At 47.3% G+C, this 15,120-nt stretch overlaps 1 pseudogene; it reads right to left on the reverse strand.

Annotated features, from left to right (window-relative positions):
* Positions 1-725: 725 nt before the first annotated feature.
* LOC123441800 lies at positions 726-3,173 on the reverse strand (annotated as a pseudogene).
* Between the last annotated feature and the right edge of the window lie 11,947 nt (positions 3,174-15,120).

Genomic DNA, 15,120 nt, shown 5'->3' on the forward strand with positions numbered 1-15,120 from the left:
CACGGCAGCCCGACCACATACCTCCACGGTTTTTCCTCTAGATCGCGTTTCTGCGGAGCTCGGGCGGAGCCCTGCTGAGACAAGGTCATCACCAACCTCCGGAGCGCCATCACGCTGCCGGAGAACTCTTCTACCTCTCCGTCTCTCTTGCTGGATCAAGAAGGCCGAGATCATCGTCGAGGTGTACGTGTGCTGAACGCGGAGGTGCCGTCCGTTCGGTACTAGATCGTGGGACTGATCGCGGAATTGTTCGCGGGGCGGATCGAGGGACGTGAGGACGTTCCACTACATCAACCGCGTTCACTAACGCTTTTGCTGTACGATCTACAAGGGTATGTAGATCACTCATCCCCTCTCGTAGATGGACATCACCATGATAGGTCTTCGTGCGCGTAGGAAATTTTTTGTTTCCCATGCGACGTTCCCCAACAAAAGTTTCTTCTTATCAACAACTATAATAGAAGATGAGATGATGCATCATGATTCCCGCTCCCACTAGCAATACTGCTGATGCTGAAAAGCTTGGAAGAACTTAGCAAGAAGAATTAATCTTAAGCTAAACAAGTAGGAAGAACACCAACTCGCTGAACCGAGATCGCGTGTCCTCCCAGAGAAGCGTCGATCAGCGGAGCAACGACGATGATCAGAGCATGACATGGAAGAACACCATCGTCCCAGCCCGCGACATCCTAATCTGCATCATTAAACGAAACGGAATCAGGGCACCGTGCAGCAGAGCAGGCGAGAGATGTACTAGCGATGGATGTGTGGTTACCAGTCAGTGGACGAGGTGCGTATGGATAGAAACTATGGATGGATGGATGATATGGGCGAAAACTAAGCAAGCAGGCTCGTGGACAACAGGAAGATCTGCTTGCGTCGCCCCTCGATGGTTGGACCATCCGTTGCTCACCCCACCACGCAAGCGGCTGGATTGACCGAGCCGTTGCTCGCGCCGCCCTGCCAATGGCTGGATCGATTGGGCCGTTGCTCGCGTCGCGTCGCCGGTGGCTGGACCGATCGGGCTGTTGCTCGCGCCGCGCCGCCGGTGGTTGGATCGATGGCCCACTGCTCGCGTTGCGCCGCCGATGGCTGGATCAGCCGCTGCTCGGGCTCAAGGGGACGCGCCGCCGATGGCTGGATCGGCCACTGCTTGCGCTCGAGGGGACGCGCCGCCGGTGGCTGGATCGATCGGGCCGCTGCTCGCGTTGCACCGCCGGTGTCTGGATCGGCCGTTGCTCGCGCTCGTGGGGAAGGCAGGGGTGGCTAGGGTTCGAGGGGGACATGGCGGCTAGGGTTCGAGGGGATTTGGGGGAAATGTTTGGACGGGAGCAGCTGTATGGTGCGGTGCGGCTGAAATACTTGATGAAAAATACCCTCATATGTGAAGCGGGAAAGTTTTTGGTAGTAGCGGGAAAGATTTTAGGTGTGACTGGAGACGATTTGGAGCTAAAAATCTTTGCACATATTATATAGACAGAAACATAATTTCTCTAATCGAGTGAATACACATATCATTTTTCTTAGATGCCTTTTGCCTGCCCGACGTAATTTATGGTCGGCCACGGCGCCACCCGCTGCCCGCGGGGTGCAAGTGATGGTCAGTCGCGCCACCGCTGCCCCTTGCGATAGACTTGACCCGGTATTTTTGTTTTCTAGGATTTGTTTCTAGTAGCGGGCTTTCAACCAATAGTTTTTCTTTCATTTATAAAAATATGGACTTGGTTCTAGTTTGGCCCAAAGGAGGCCCATAACAGAACACATATATAATTAAAAAGATTTCCAACCGCTACTACAGCATGTGCACGATAAATGCCTACTCGTAGGTGCTTCTTGAACTAGTGACATGTCTTTGATTGAGTCTTGCTGGCCCCATTTTTATCAATTTTATCAATTATATGCCATTGACAACCACGCGACACGTCTGTCAATTTGTCCATCATAGTCGTGTGTCTGGCTATTAAAATTGACAACTAGACATACACCTAGACAAAAAATTGACAATTAAACACACACCTTGATAAAATTGTTGAGTTGTCATCCAGACACCCTCAGCAGATTTCTATGATAATATAATTTCGTCATGATGGACTTGAAATAAGCTAGTATGCATCATTCACATCTTTATGACCATTCTATGCAATTAGATAATGACCTATTCACCCTAAATGGTCATGACATGATAGGGTTTTGACCCATCCACAGTCTTCACGACCAATTTGTGAATTTTGGTCATTGATCTATGACCAATTAAACCTCCGTCAATAATTTTGGTCATAATTGACCATATTTCTTGTAGTGAAACAAAATGGGTTCAATCCGGAGGTACTACACTGTTCCTTGGAGTCAGAAAAGAATTTCTTCGTTTGTTTGACGAGAACATCATTGGTTATTTTGTGGGTGGAGAAGCGTTGAGAATCAGATGATGAGCCTGAGTACTCGCACATCTAGCCGAACCTCATGCTAACAGGCTGAATACACCACAATAGCCAGCTCTGGATCAAAACAATCCCAGTTAGGCCATCGGCGACTAAGACTCGTAACTTTGTACGGATGGGAGCAATTTCATCTCTTTCCTTTTCTGTTGGCCAGCCACGCAACACCACCTTTTTATCAATTCTCTCTAGCCTATAAACAGGCAAGGGATTTTCATTTGTGGGGGCAGTGTTCTTGCAGTTAAACAAAGTTTTGTTCCACCCTTTGGGATGACTCGCCAACTTTGATTCAGGAAATAGGTTGTTTTTAGTTTTTCTAGAAAGAAATTCCGCCAACTTCACAAGATGAGATGTATTTTACCTCGGTATGGCAGTTGGCATAGAAGAATTCCCTGAATATGGTTGTTGTCGATTCGATTTGGAGATAGACTTCACACAAAACCTAGAACTGGCATATATTGGTCATTGAATTGGGGGCAATATCTTGGGGCCTCGGGCTGAGACAATGCAGAAGGTCCGTGAAGAATTTTGAGCCGGGACGACATAAATCTCTTCGCAAGTGATCGGTAAAGATAACAACTTCACCTCGTGAGGCTGAGGATAAGGCTCTTCTTTGGGAGCTCGCCAATTTATCTCTTTCTTAGGTGGCAGCAACCCTTGACTTACCAAATTATCTAAAGTAAGTTTAGTTTCTTGAGATCTGGCCCAGTTGCAAGCCATGCAATTTTTTGGAGCCATCTGTGGCTTGAGACAGCTGTAAAAGTTGGAGCACGAGACACTAAGAGATTTATTGATTTGTGAAGTCGCTGGAACTACCACCAAGAATGTTTTAAGTGGGCCAATACTACAACTGGGATTTTAAGCCGTCGAAACAGAGGGAGGAGCTAGAAGCGAAAGGTGCATAAAAGACTTAGCAAAAAAATTCCTCACAAAAAAGTTGCGGACAAGTACTCCAATAATGAAAAATCTAAGTACAAATGGAAAATCAGGAAAAAAATATGTTCTAAAGGTGGCAGAGAGGCTGATGTTAGTATTTTTTGAACAATGCTATTTTGAAAGGATTTTATCCCAGTTTGAGTACTCTGCAAGTTGGAATAAGATCACAGGAGCAACTAAGTTGCGCTAGGTTATGGATCTAAAGAACCACTTTTCCTTTTTGTGATGATCCGAAGAACTTGACATGAACACATTAGGGAATCCATAAACCCTTGACAAGAAGTATACATACCAGATGTTGCCGAAGGAGAAGATTGACGTCTTCGGGGGTTTAGCGAGGAGGACAAAGGTTTGTGAATCGACGAGCCACTCAAAGAGTTTCATCCACCTCAATCAAGATCTGACACGCGTGGTAATGGGGGAAGACGTGAGGAAGAAGGAGGTGGAAATAATGGAACAGGGGTTGCCCACCTATTTATAATGGAAAGGAGCACCAAAATAGAACGGTCGCAGGAAATGAGTGGCTAAGATTGCGCCAAGATTGTCGTGCCAGACCAGATTCAATGAAGTTTCCAAAAGATCCGCCATGATGACCTAAGACGAGAGCAGATAGATTGATGAAGTCATGTCAATAAAAACTAAAAGGATGTTAAGTCCCAAAGAAGAGACAATGACCTAGTGTTGTCTGTCGGCTCGTTTTCTTGTTTAAACATAGCTTGACATGAATGAAGCTCAAGTCAACCTGGGGCCTAATGTCGGGGATATAAATACAAGATTTAACCCACCTTAAAGGGTTGGTTCAAGTCACAAGAACAACATGAGAAGATGGGCCAGAAGACTTAGTCGACAAACCACGAAGCGGCCTATCACCAGGATACGACGCCTCAAACACGTACACGGCAAGAGACGTCGCAAGCTTCCCTGACTTGGGAAGAAAGATTAAGGTAGATTGTAATGGGTCACGTGCATTATTCAACCCAGACTCTGTTGTAAACTTGGGGCCTCTAACTAGGTATGAAGGAGAGCCCTCAAGTTAGAAAGATCAAGTAAGAAAACCTCGAGATTTAGGTTAGCGATTCCGCACCCTTGTAATCGAGATTCCCATCAATACAAACACAAAGCAAGACGTAGGCTTTTACCTCCATAGGAGGGGCCGAACCTGGGTAAATCCGCCTCTTGTTTCCCAATCAACCCCTTCGAGTCACCGCACAGTGACAATGGCCTCACCACTAAGTTTCTTTATGAGGACATCTGCCGAGACAAAACCGTGACAACTATCGTTGCTAGATTTTGGACACACGTGGCCTTCACCAGATCTAATCAGCCTGTTCCCACTCTCACTCTCTCATTCCCAATTCTCTATCTATCTATCTATCTCTCCCCTATCAAAACCCTAGTTCATCGCCGGTTCACCACGAGATCCAGCACCACGTCGATTTCCACGCCATGGGGGAGAACGGAGAAACCCTAGGTGGCGACCTCATCGCAAGAAGGGTACCACATCAACGCGGAATGGCGGTGGCTACGCGTACGGCCGGACGATGGTCGTCCATAGCGGTGTCGTCGTCCACTGCAGCAAGATCTCGACATCGGCTCAGGCGAGCGTTGAAGGCAGTCGTGATGGTAGTCAGGGCGATGAGGGCACTGCATGTGCACGTCAAATCCCCGCGCGGTAAGTGTCAGTCTCAGATATGCTCTTGCTTAGTGTCGTAGGATGGATTTGGAGTAGTTTTAGGCTGGGTTTGGTTCAATTTCTAATGAGGGATGCTATGTTCATTACCGTAGGATTGATCCAGCGGTTTCATTCGTTATGTGTGTTAGAATGGAGACTACAGTTATAGTTTCTGCTGGTACCAAAGGAAAAAAAGTGGCTTCACATTTCCATTAGTTGTGGACAGTATTAGTAGTTCATTTAATGAGTTTAGGGCTGCTATTCGTTCCAAGTATCCATGGGGATTGTTTGATGCTGTTGAAATGAGATATTGGGACAGTTCAAAGGAGTGTTGGAACCCTTTATAGTGTGATGATGAGTTAGGTGTGATGTTTGCAAATAATGCACACACAAAATCATCCAATATGAAAATTACGGTAAATCAGAAAAAGAGAGGACAAAGGTGTGAAAAACACCTGCATCCAGGACACCTGCTACTAGTACAAGGGGTAGGAGAAGAGGTAGGATATCTTCATCCACGCCACCTGCTAGTAGTACTCCTAGTGCTACTAGACCTATTGCAACAAGTGCAAGTAGTATCCCAACACCTCCAATTGGCACTGAAAGACAAGATGATCAGGCTGATCCAGTTGTGGAGAAGGCACTCCGTCATGCACCAATTTTACCTGATGAGGAGGATGAGAAACTTTATCTAGGTTATGTCCAACACAAAAATAAGGAACATACATCAAAGGAAGAGTACATTCCTGCAAAATTTTCAGATACAGATGATGATGAAAGGAAAGAGGATCATGACATCGGAGCTTTTGAGATGCAGACCAGGACATGCTTGTAATGATGTATGATAGATATAATCCATCTACTGATGAGGGTGTGGTATTTCCTAATGCATTTGATTGGGAAAATGCAATTTCAACTTTGTCAATCAAGTCTGAAAGTAAGTACATGACACTGAAGAGTGACCTAGCTAGGTTTACTGTGAAATGTGCCTATGACAGGTGTAAGTGGAGGCTGCATGTATCTCTGATGAGGAGGAGCACCATGTTTCAAGTACTAGCTATTGTTTTAGTAATGTTCTTATATAAAATGTGCCTATTTGTTTTAGTAACTAGGTTTAATGACTACTTGTTTTATTTGTAGATGAAAGTGTACCCCACTCTCACACATGTCGTAGTGTCTCAGAGATTGAGATCTGCAAAAAAGAGATGGATTGCAGATGCTTGTATGTCTTGGATAAGAAAAAACTAGGGATTGGCACAAAGGAAATTCAAGGTAGACTATTAGAGAAGTATGGTCTTGAGATGCCATACAGCAGGTGCTACTATGGTAAGGAGATGGAACTTGAGGGGATATATGGTAAGTATATTGTTAGTTTTCAGTTAGTGTATGCATTTAGAGCTGAAGTAGAGAGGGCATCACGAGGAAGTGTTGTTGACATTGACAAGAACATAGTGGATTACAAGTAAAAAGGAAAGAAATTCCATAAGAAGTGTTTTAGAAGTGTTTTCGTATGCTTCAAATTTGTCAAAAGGGGTTCTTGGATGTAGATGCAACTGCATTGCATGGTAGGTTCAGGGACAAACTTGTAGCAGCATGTGCCCTGGATACACACACCTCGTTATTACCTGTCGCATATGGTGTTCTTGAAGGGGATTCAACTGAGAGCTGGACCTGGTTTTTCAATAACCCGAAGGAAGCAATAGGACATCCTGAAGGTTTAGTTATACATATTGATGCATGCAAAGGACAAGAGAGTGTTGTTGATGATTTTTACCATAGAGTGGAGCACACAGAATGCATGAGACATTTGGCAGAAAATTTCTGTAAGAAATTCAAAGGGAAGTTTTATGATGAGAATATGTGGCCTTGCTCACTAACTTATATCATCAAGAAGCACAACTATCATGTGAACTAGTTGAATAGCAAGCCTAAAGTAAAGGATTATCTTGAGAAGCACCACACAAAAATCTAGGCCAGAGTTGCTTTCAGTGAGTTGAGAAAATTAAACAATGTTAACAACAATCTTGTTGAATCTTTCAACTCCGGAATCAAGGAATACAAAGGCCAAAACCTAGTGGACCTCCTGGACAAGATCAGGGAGTATACTATGGAGAAGTTTGACTTAAGAAAAAGAATGTGTATTGACCATTTTATTGGGCACAACATTGTACCGGCAGTAATGAAGGCCTTAATGGAAAAAAAAGTTAAAGGTTTGAAGATGGGCATTGTTAGGAGAAGCCCCACATAGACTAAGGTAACTGCAACTAAGAGAGAGAAGAGAGAATGGAGGTACCCTCTGGACCTGGAAAAATGGACTTGCAGTTGGAGACAATGGCAGGTCACTGGAAAGCCATGCATTCATGCCCTTTTATTCATCAATCCTCTCAGAGGTGATGCTAATGCAATTGACAAATGTGTCCATAAGTACTACTCTTTTGAGATGTTCAAAGCTACTTATGCTGAAAACTTACCAGCTTTGGAACGCAAGCAGCAATGGGACAAAGTAGACCCTGGATTCAAATTATGTGCTCTTGTTGAGAAGCAAGCAACGAGAAGGCCAAGAAAGCAAAGGATTAGAGCTAGAGCGAAGGAAGAGGCCTTGGGATTAGGAAGAACTAATGCAAGAGGTGTGGAAGATTTGGGCACAAAGCCAATGGCTGCACACGATTTATTGATGCAGCCTTTGGAGAAGAAGAACATTGGGGTGCACAAAATGCAAATGATCATCCTCCAGCTAATGAGCCAATAGTAGCAGAAGTGCAAGATGAGGATGATGATGAGCCAATACCTGATGTTGTCCAACAGGAAATTCCACCACCAAAGGAACCACCAAATCATGCTTCTACACATGCAAGTGTTGTAAGGTGCGTGTAATTCTAAAATCCATTTCTCTGGATGCATACCTCACATTTTGTGACATGTTTGCAAATGTTTTATCCCTAGGAAAAACTACAGAAAAGCAGCAGCAAGAGGAGCTTCGCCAAAGTGTGTGAAAGAGAAGAGAGGTGCAGATTTGCAGCCAGCAAGTACATTCTGCTCAGTAACTGGAAGCGGTGTTGATAGGAAGGTTGTTACTCCTGCAAATAATCGAAAGCACCATTTGAAGCTCCACCCACTCACTCCAGTCGAGCTAATAACACTAGAAGCAAAGCAAGGGAAGCTCCAAACCCAACCAAGACGACGAGGAGCACAAAACTGAAGTTCTAGATGTTCAAGTATTCGGCCCTATTTGATTTGTGTAGAGTTTGTTGTTGAACTTCTGAGTGCTTTATGCACTTGGTGTTGTAGTATGTTCTGTTATGCACTTGATGTTGCTATGAAGTTGTGGTTGTAGTATGTTCTATTATGCACTTGATGTTGCTGTGAACTTTAATGTTTGATCTTATTCAGTGTGTTGTCGGATAAGATTTATTTGTCGTTGACAGTGTTAAATGCGCATAATAACACCATCACATAAGATTTGTCGTCGACACAGTCAAGTGCACATACGAGTACATCTATGATACCAATACAACTAACATAATAATTCCCGCAAACAATAGTGTCGATAACAACAACATCTCATATCTATCTCTCTCTAAGTTTCTTCTTCAAAGCCATGTTCTTCCTTGCCAGCTCCATGTTTTCCTTCTTCAAATGGTGCCATTTGATCGGGCTATATTCAACCTATGCAAGAAAATCTTCAAAAGCAAGGGCTACACGCATTGGAGGACATGGATCAACCCAAACCACCCATTAACACTCTTTGTGTAACTAAATGCAGATCAAACAAACAATATTAGAAAGTAGGCATAACCAAAAACTATATATGTCTCAAATTCAGAAAAAGTAAAAAATGGCGGCCACTTCCAGCACCTCCCCATGATGCACGGCGGGTAGGAACAAGGCCATGACCCGGGCAGCGATGCTTTGACAAGAACTCCAATCTGGAATAGGAGTCATTGACCACATAAAACTATGAGGAATCCTCCACAATCCCGACCCCATCAGCCTAAAAAAAGGTAAAAAAAATCCCCCAAATGTCACAAACCCTAGAAAACTAGATTGAATGGGTGGGGATGGAGGAGCATGAAATCCAGCGTGTTACTTACCTCTTCGGCCGCCAGTGAGAAGTTGGATGAGCTCAAGCTTGCCATGCGCACCCGCTCCTTTCTCTACAACTTTCCGCTTCGTCATCCAATTTTTCAGTGCCTTCCCATCCTCTGTTTTCCACGTGAGCTAGCTGAGGACGAAGTTGTATTGAGGGTTAGCAGCGAGAGGGGAAAAATGTCCTAAATCTAGCGGCGGTAGTGGTCAAACACCACTGATTGGACGGAGACGTGCCGGAAGGGCAAAAGCATAAGAAAACCAAAGTGAGTTGGGAAAGAATGAGAGTTTTTAGAAACTAGGGGCAAACCCACCGAGGGGGACACAACTAAGGGTATAAAATCAATTGTCCCAAAAATGAAATACTTGATATCTTTTATGATGGACTAACCGATGCTTCTAGGGACTACCTAGATAGTTGTGCTGGTTGTGTTTTCACGAAACAAACTATTGGACAAGATGAAGAATTGTTGAATAATATATTAAAGAATGTTAATGATTGGACACTTCATGAACCATCGCCCGAACCTATTCAAAATAAGATAGGTATTTTATTCCTCAGTCCAAAATATATGCAAGAAGCCAAGATATCTACGAAATAAAAAGGTATGAAATCTAAAGATGTCAAGAACTGATCACCTATTGAATAAATACATGGACTCAATATCCCTACATAGATGTAGAGGTAAATTATCTCCTTAGATTTGATGAGGGTGATATACCATATAATTAAACTATTGAGCAATCCATGGATGAATTCGATAATTATATTGTTACGCGAGAGAATTTCAACATGCATGTTAAAAATCAACTACAACGTAATGCCATGATGATTGATCGTTTGAGTGACTTGATGTTTAGAATTGCTAATGATGTTAAAGCTCTATGTAAACATGCATCCAAGGTTCACACTCAACTAGACCAAGTTGCTAAGTCACAAAATGATTTTCTTGATGAAATGGATGATAAACTAAATTACCATGTTGTAAGAGTACTTACTAAAGGGTGTCGAATGACCGAGGAACCTCTGTATCCTGAAGGACACCCTAAAAGAGTTGAACAAGATTCTCAAAGAGTTAATGATGATGCACCTAGTCCATATAAAAAGAAAAATAAAAATAAAAATAAAATGATAGGACTTTCCATGCTTCTGGTGAACCTGTTATAGAAAAACCTACTAAAAATCATAATGATTTATTTATTTCTGATGTTAAGACACAACCTGTTGGTGAACATTCACCTAGTGACAATCATAATGATAATAATGATTTTCAAGTAGATACTCAACCCAATTGATATATAACCTAACAATGATGTGGAAACAGAACCTGCGGATGATCTTGATAACCCACATCCTAAGAATAAACGCTATGATAAGAGGGGTTTTGTTGCTAGAGAAAATGGTAAAGAAAGAATGCCATGGGTCGTGAAACCCATGCTCTTCCCTTGTAAGACTTGAAAGAATAAGGACGAGGAGGATGTTGAGCGCTTTGTTTAAATTCTTAGGACCGTCTTTTTATGAACACGTTTGATGGATATTTTTCGAATACCTCCTTATGCTAAATGTATGAAAAATATTACCACTGATAACATAAAGATACCGGAAGCTGAGATCTCTATCATCCTTGCTAATTACTCTTTTAATGGTGGAGTGCCAAAGAAGTTGGGAGATCTTGTACACCCATGATACCTTGCTCCATTAAACGAAGTTATGTTAAAACTGCTTTAGGTGATCTAAGAGCCGGTGTTAGTGGTATGTGTTTCTCTTTATATAAAAGACTTGATTTTAATAAGGTTACACCTACTGAAATATCTTTGCAAATTGCTGATCAATCTACTAATATATCTATTGTAATTTGTGAGAATGTTCCTACTGTGGTTGCAAATGTTACTATCTTAACTGAGTTTGTTATTCTTGAGATGCCCTAGGACGACAACATGTCGATTGCAATAAAAACAAGGTTACTTTTCATGTCAATGGTAAATAACATACATAGCACTTTTGAAGACCCACAAGTATAGGGGATCAATCATAGTCCTTTCGATAAGTAAGAGTGTCGAAGCCAACGAGGAGCAAAAGGAAATGATAAGCAGTTTCAGCAAGGTATGCTCTTCAAGTGTTGTGAGTAAAATGGTAGATAGTTTTGTAGCAAGATAATTTGTAACAAGTCACAAGTAACAATAGTATCAAATTTGCACCCAGATAGAACAATCCTTTTCATAGCAAAGGACAAGCCTGAAGAAACTCTTATATAAAGCAAAGCGCTCCTAAGGGCACATGGGAATTTGTGTCTAGTCATGTTCATCATGTTTAGTTTCTTCGCGTTCGTTACTTTGATGATTTGATATGTGTCGGGGGGATAACCCCCGGGTAGGCTCATCAAGCCTGCTTCTTCATTTCCGACCCAAAGGACATGAACGTATATAGTTTCCTAAGGCCCAAGTCTTCTGGCCGGCTGGGCTGCGCCTACCGGCTAGAGGACGGGGCGACCATCTTTCTGGCCGGCCAGGCAACCCCTGCCGGCTAGAGTCGAGGCGGCTACCTCTTCTGAGTCGGCCTGGTCCAGCCAGCTGGCTCGGAACGAGGTGGCCGCGTCCAAGCCGGCTGGGGATCACAAGTCACATCAGATCCTAGGTCAAGATGAGACCTCACGATTAAAGGTAGCTACGCGTCAGCAAAGGTACTGGATCGGGGCGTCCGGTAGGTACGAGCGTCGGCAGCCACGCCGCTGACCTACCCCGGCTCTGATCCATCACCTAGCATAGTGTCGGACCGTCGCACTCCCACTCCATTACTACACTCGGAGTGGGGAACAGTGGAGGCGGTCGTACTACCTGCTCATGACGAATCTCGCTGGACGACGCTCGACGTACAACGCGTGTTCGGTGTCAACCTTACGCGAGAGCTTCATTGGCAAGCCAGTGGGTCCCACTGCCAATCAAGACCATGCAGCCGGCGGGCCCCCCAAGCGACAAGACAAGACTTTAGTGGGCCCCTGGCCAGCCGGCGAGGCTGCCAGCCGGCGAGGCTGCCAGCCGGGTCCCACACTTATACCCTTTATCCATATTGTAGGCCGACGGGTTCGTCTATAAAACCCCCCGGTCGCCCTTCATGCAGGGGGGTCGATCATTCTGTAGTCGAACAACACTACACACTCACCAACCACATAGAGAGAGGCAGAGACGAGCCGGCTGCTCCCCTCTTCCTCCTCCCAATACAGCTCTAGGAGCAACTCTGTACTCTGTTCATACACATGAAACACTCCGACAGAACTAGGGGTCTTATCTCTACGGAGAGCCCTGAACCTGGGTACATTGTGCGTTCCATGCGTGTACCAACCTCGTTCCCAGCACCCTCCTTTGTCCCTTCGGTTCTCACCAACTTTAGCCTACATATGGCATATGTTGTGAGTATTCACCGACATTTGGTGCCCACCGTGGGGCCGATCGCGGCATCGGTTGGCTTTACACGCTGGGCGGGGCCCCGCACCTACACCACCGGATGCATCGCGTCCGGATCAGTTTGCATGCCCGTGGAGCCCGCTTTCGACGAGGCAACACCGATGATGATCGACATCCCCGTCCACCATGCGGATTCGGATGAAGATTCTGATGACGAGGCGCTTCCTAGCGTCGTCGTCGCTGCTATGGAGAACCTCAGCGTTCTCTTCAACGACCTACGTCTCAACAACGGTCCACGCTACTTCGGCGAGGACTTCGACGTTGAGGCGCTCTATGCCAGCTTCAGCAGGCTCTCTATCGCTGAGACGCTTGTCCATGACGTATATCCCAGCAACTTCCTCGTCCTCGACGGCCGTCCGCCGTCGGTGGGGTTCTTCACCCCATACCATGGCGCTGCCATCTCCAACGTCGTGGAGGTGATGGTTATTGGCGCTGGCACGAGCGCGGCCCATGGTAAAGCGTCAGCAGACGCTGGTGAGCCTACTGCTGCCATCGCAGATGCTCTTCAGGACGCCATCGTCGGCCTGAAAACACCCGTCGCTGCTTCCGCAAACCCTACTGACGCCCGGGCCTCACTGGAGGAGGCTTGCAAGCGTATCTTGGAGGAGGGCATCTTCGTTGCCTCGGCAAAGCGTCGGATGGAGGCCACGCAGCACGAGTATAACTCCACATACGGCCTCACTCCGATTTCCGAGGCTCCTAGCCGGCTTGGATCGGTCCGCAGCCGCGGCCGGTTCATTGCCGAAGTCATAGGTGGCGACCTGCCCACCTACGAGACCCCTGCGGCCAACATGCGAGCAGCGCAGGCGGCCATGGAAGAGATGGCAAGCCTGGAAGGTGAGGAGCGCGCTTTCCAGGAGAAGCGGGTCAAGGATCTCCTTGACGCCGCCAACCAGCAACACACTCGGCTTGACCCCGGTTAAGCCCAGTCACAGTCTCCGGGACCCAACCCCGGAGCATGACGGAACCCTAGCGGTCAGCATCATGTGGGAGGATCTTCCTCGCATCGCCCCTCTGGCCGGAGGGGCGAGGCAAGCCAAGACAGGCGCTCCCAGCGCCAGAGCGAGCACACTTCGGGCTTGTGTCGAGGAGGCGACGAGGACGATTCGGAGTGTGAGATTCTTCACCCGCGAAGAACTCATGTCCCTGGTTCGCGAGGCGCCTCTCCTCTCGCCACGCGGATTGGCGCTCACACTTCCCAGGATGATCGGGACGCCCGCCGGCGTCTCATCGTCCTGGCCGAGTCAGCCCTCCTAGAGGAGGACGGTCCCATCGGTCCGGCCTGCTTCGGCCCCCGGATCCGAGGGGAGCCGTTCCCCCGAGGTTTCACCTTGCCTCGGGACACGCCCAAATACAACGGCACGGCCAAGCCAGAGGACTGGCTGATTGACTACACCACGGCCGTCGGTATTGCCAGGGGCAACAAGCGCGTAGCGGTCCGCTATGTGCCACTCATGTTGGCCGGCTCGGCTCGGACTTGGCTTAACAGCCTTCCGGCCGACAACGTCAACTCCTGGGTGGACTTCAAGGAGGCGTTCGTCCGCAACTTCACTGGCCCCTACAAGCGCCCTGGCCGGCCCCGCGAGCTGGCCATGTGCGTCCAGAAGCCCGACGAACCCCTTCGCGACTACATCACCCGGTGGACAGAGCTCCGCAACTCCTGCGAGGGGGTGCATGAGGTACAAGCCATCCAGTACTTCATCGACGGTTGCGGAGACAACACCCTCCTCAAGCACAAGCTTATGTGCTCCGAGGCCACCTCTCTGGCGGTGCTCATGGCCAAGGCGGACAAGTACGCCACGGCCGACTCGGCAATGCACGTCAAAGTGACCGCCTCACACAAGGCTGTCCCTACGCCGGCTACTCCTAAGCCGGCTGGGGACAACCGAGGTGGCCAGAACAACAAGGGCAAGGCGGATCACATGGATTCGCGCTCCAACAGCAAGTTGGTAGCCAGCGTGGAGGGCGAGACGTCGGCTCCTCAAGCCGGCCCTCCTCGAAAGCGTTCCAACAGGAACACCACCAACTGGCTGCCCAGGCATTCCTTTGAGCAGCTGCTCGACGCCCACAGCAAGATACATTCTGGGGCGCAGCCGTCCACCCATACCCTTCGACAGTGCAGCTTCGCACGCCGGCTGTCGCAAGGGGATGGCCTGCCGGCTCCCTCAAGAGCGCAGGCGGCACCTCGCGCACCGGCTCCTGGTCCTGCTCCGGCTCTGCCGCCGCTGCCTCATGACGACGACCACCTCCATGACGACTACCCTCATCAAGACGGAGCATCCGTCGTCTTCACCAGTGAAGGCGACGACAAGCACAGCCTGCGCCAGAGGCGGCGCGAGGTGAATGCCACGGTTCCCCCGGTTCCCCAGTACATGCATTGGTCAGACAAACCAATTAGATGGAGCCGGGTGGACCATCCTGCGCTGATGCCCAACCTGGGGTTATACGCGCTCGTCCTCGACCCCACCTTCGCTTCCAAGAGGCTCACCTGCCGATTCTCCCGGGTGCTGGTCGATGGTGGCAGCAGCA

Source organism: Hordeum vulgare, chromosome 3H (genome assembly GCF_904849725.1).
Source record: "Hordeum vulgare subsp. vulgare chromosome 3H, MorexV3_pseudomolecules_assembly, whole genome shotgun sequence".
NCBI lineage: Eukaryota > Viridiplantae > Streptophyta > Magnoliopsida > Poales > Poaceae > Hordeum > Hordeum vulgare.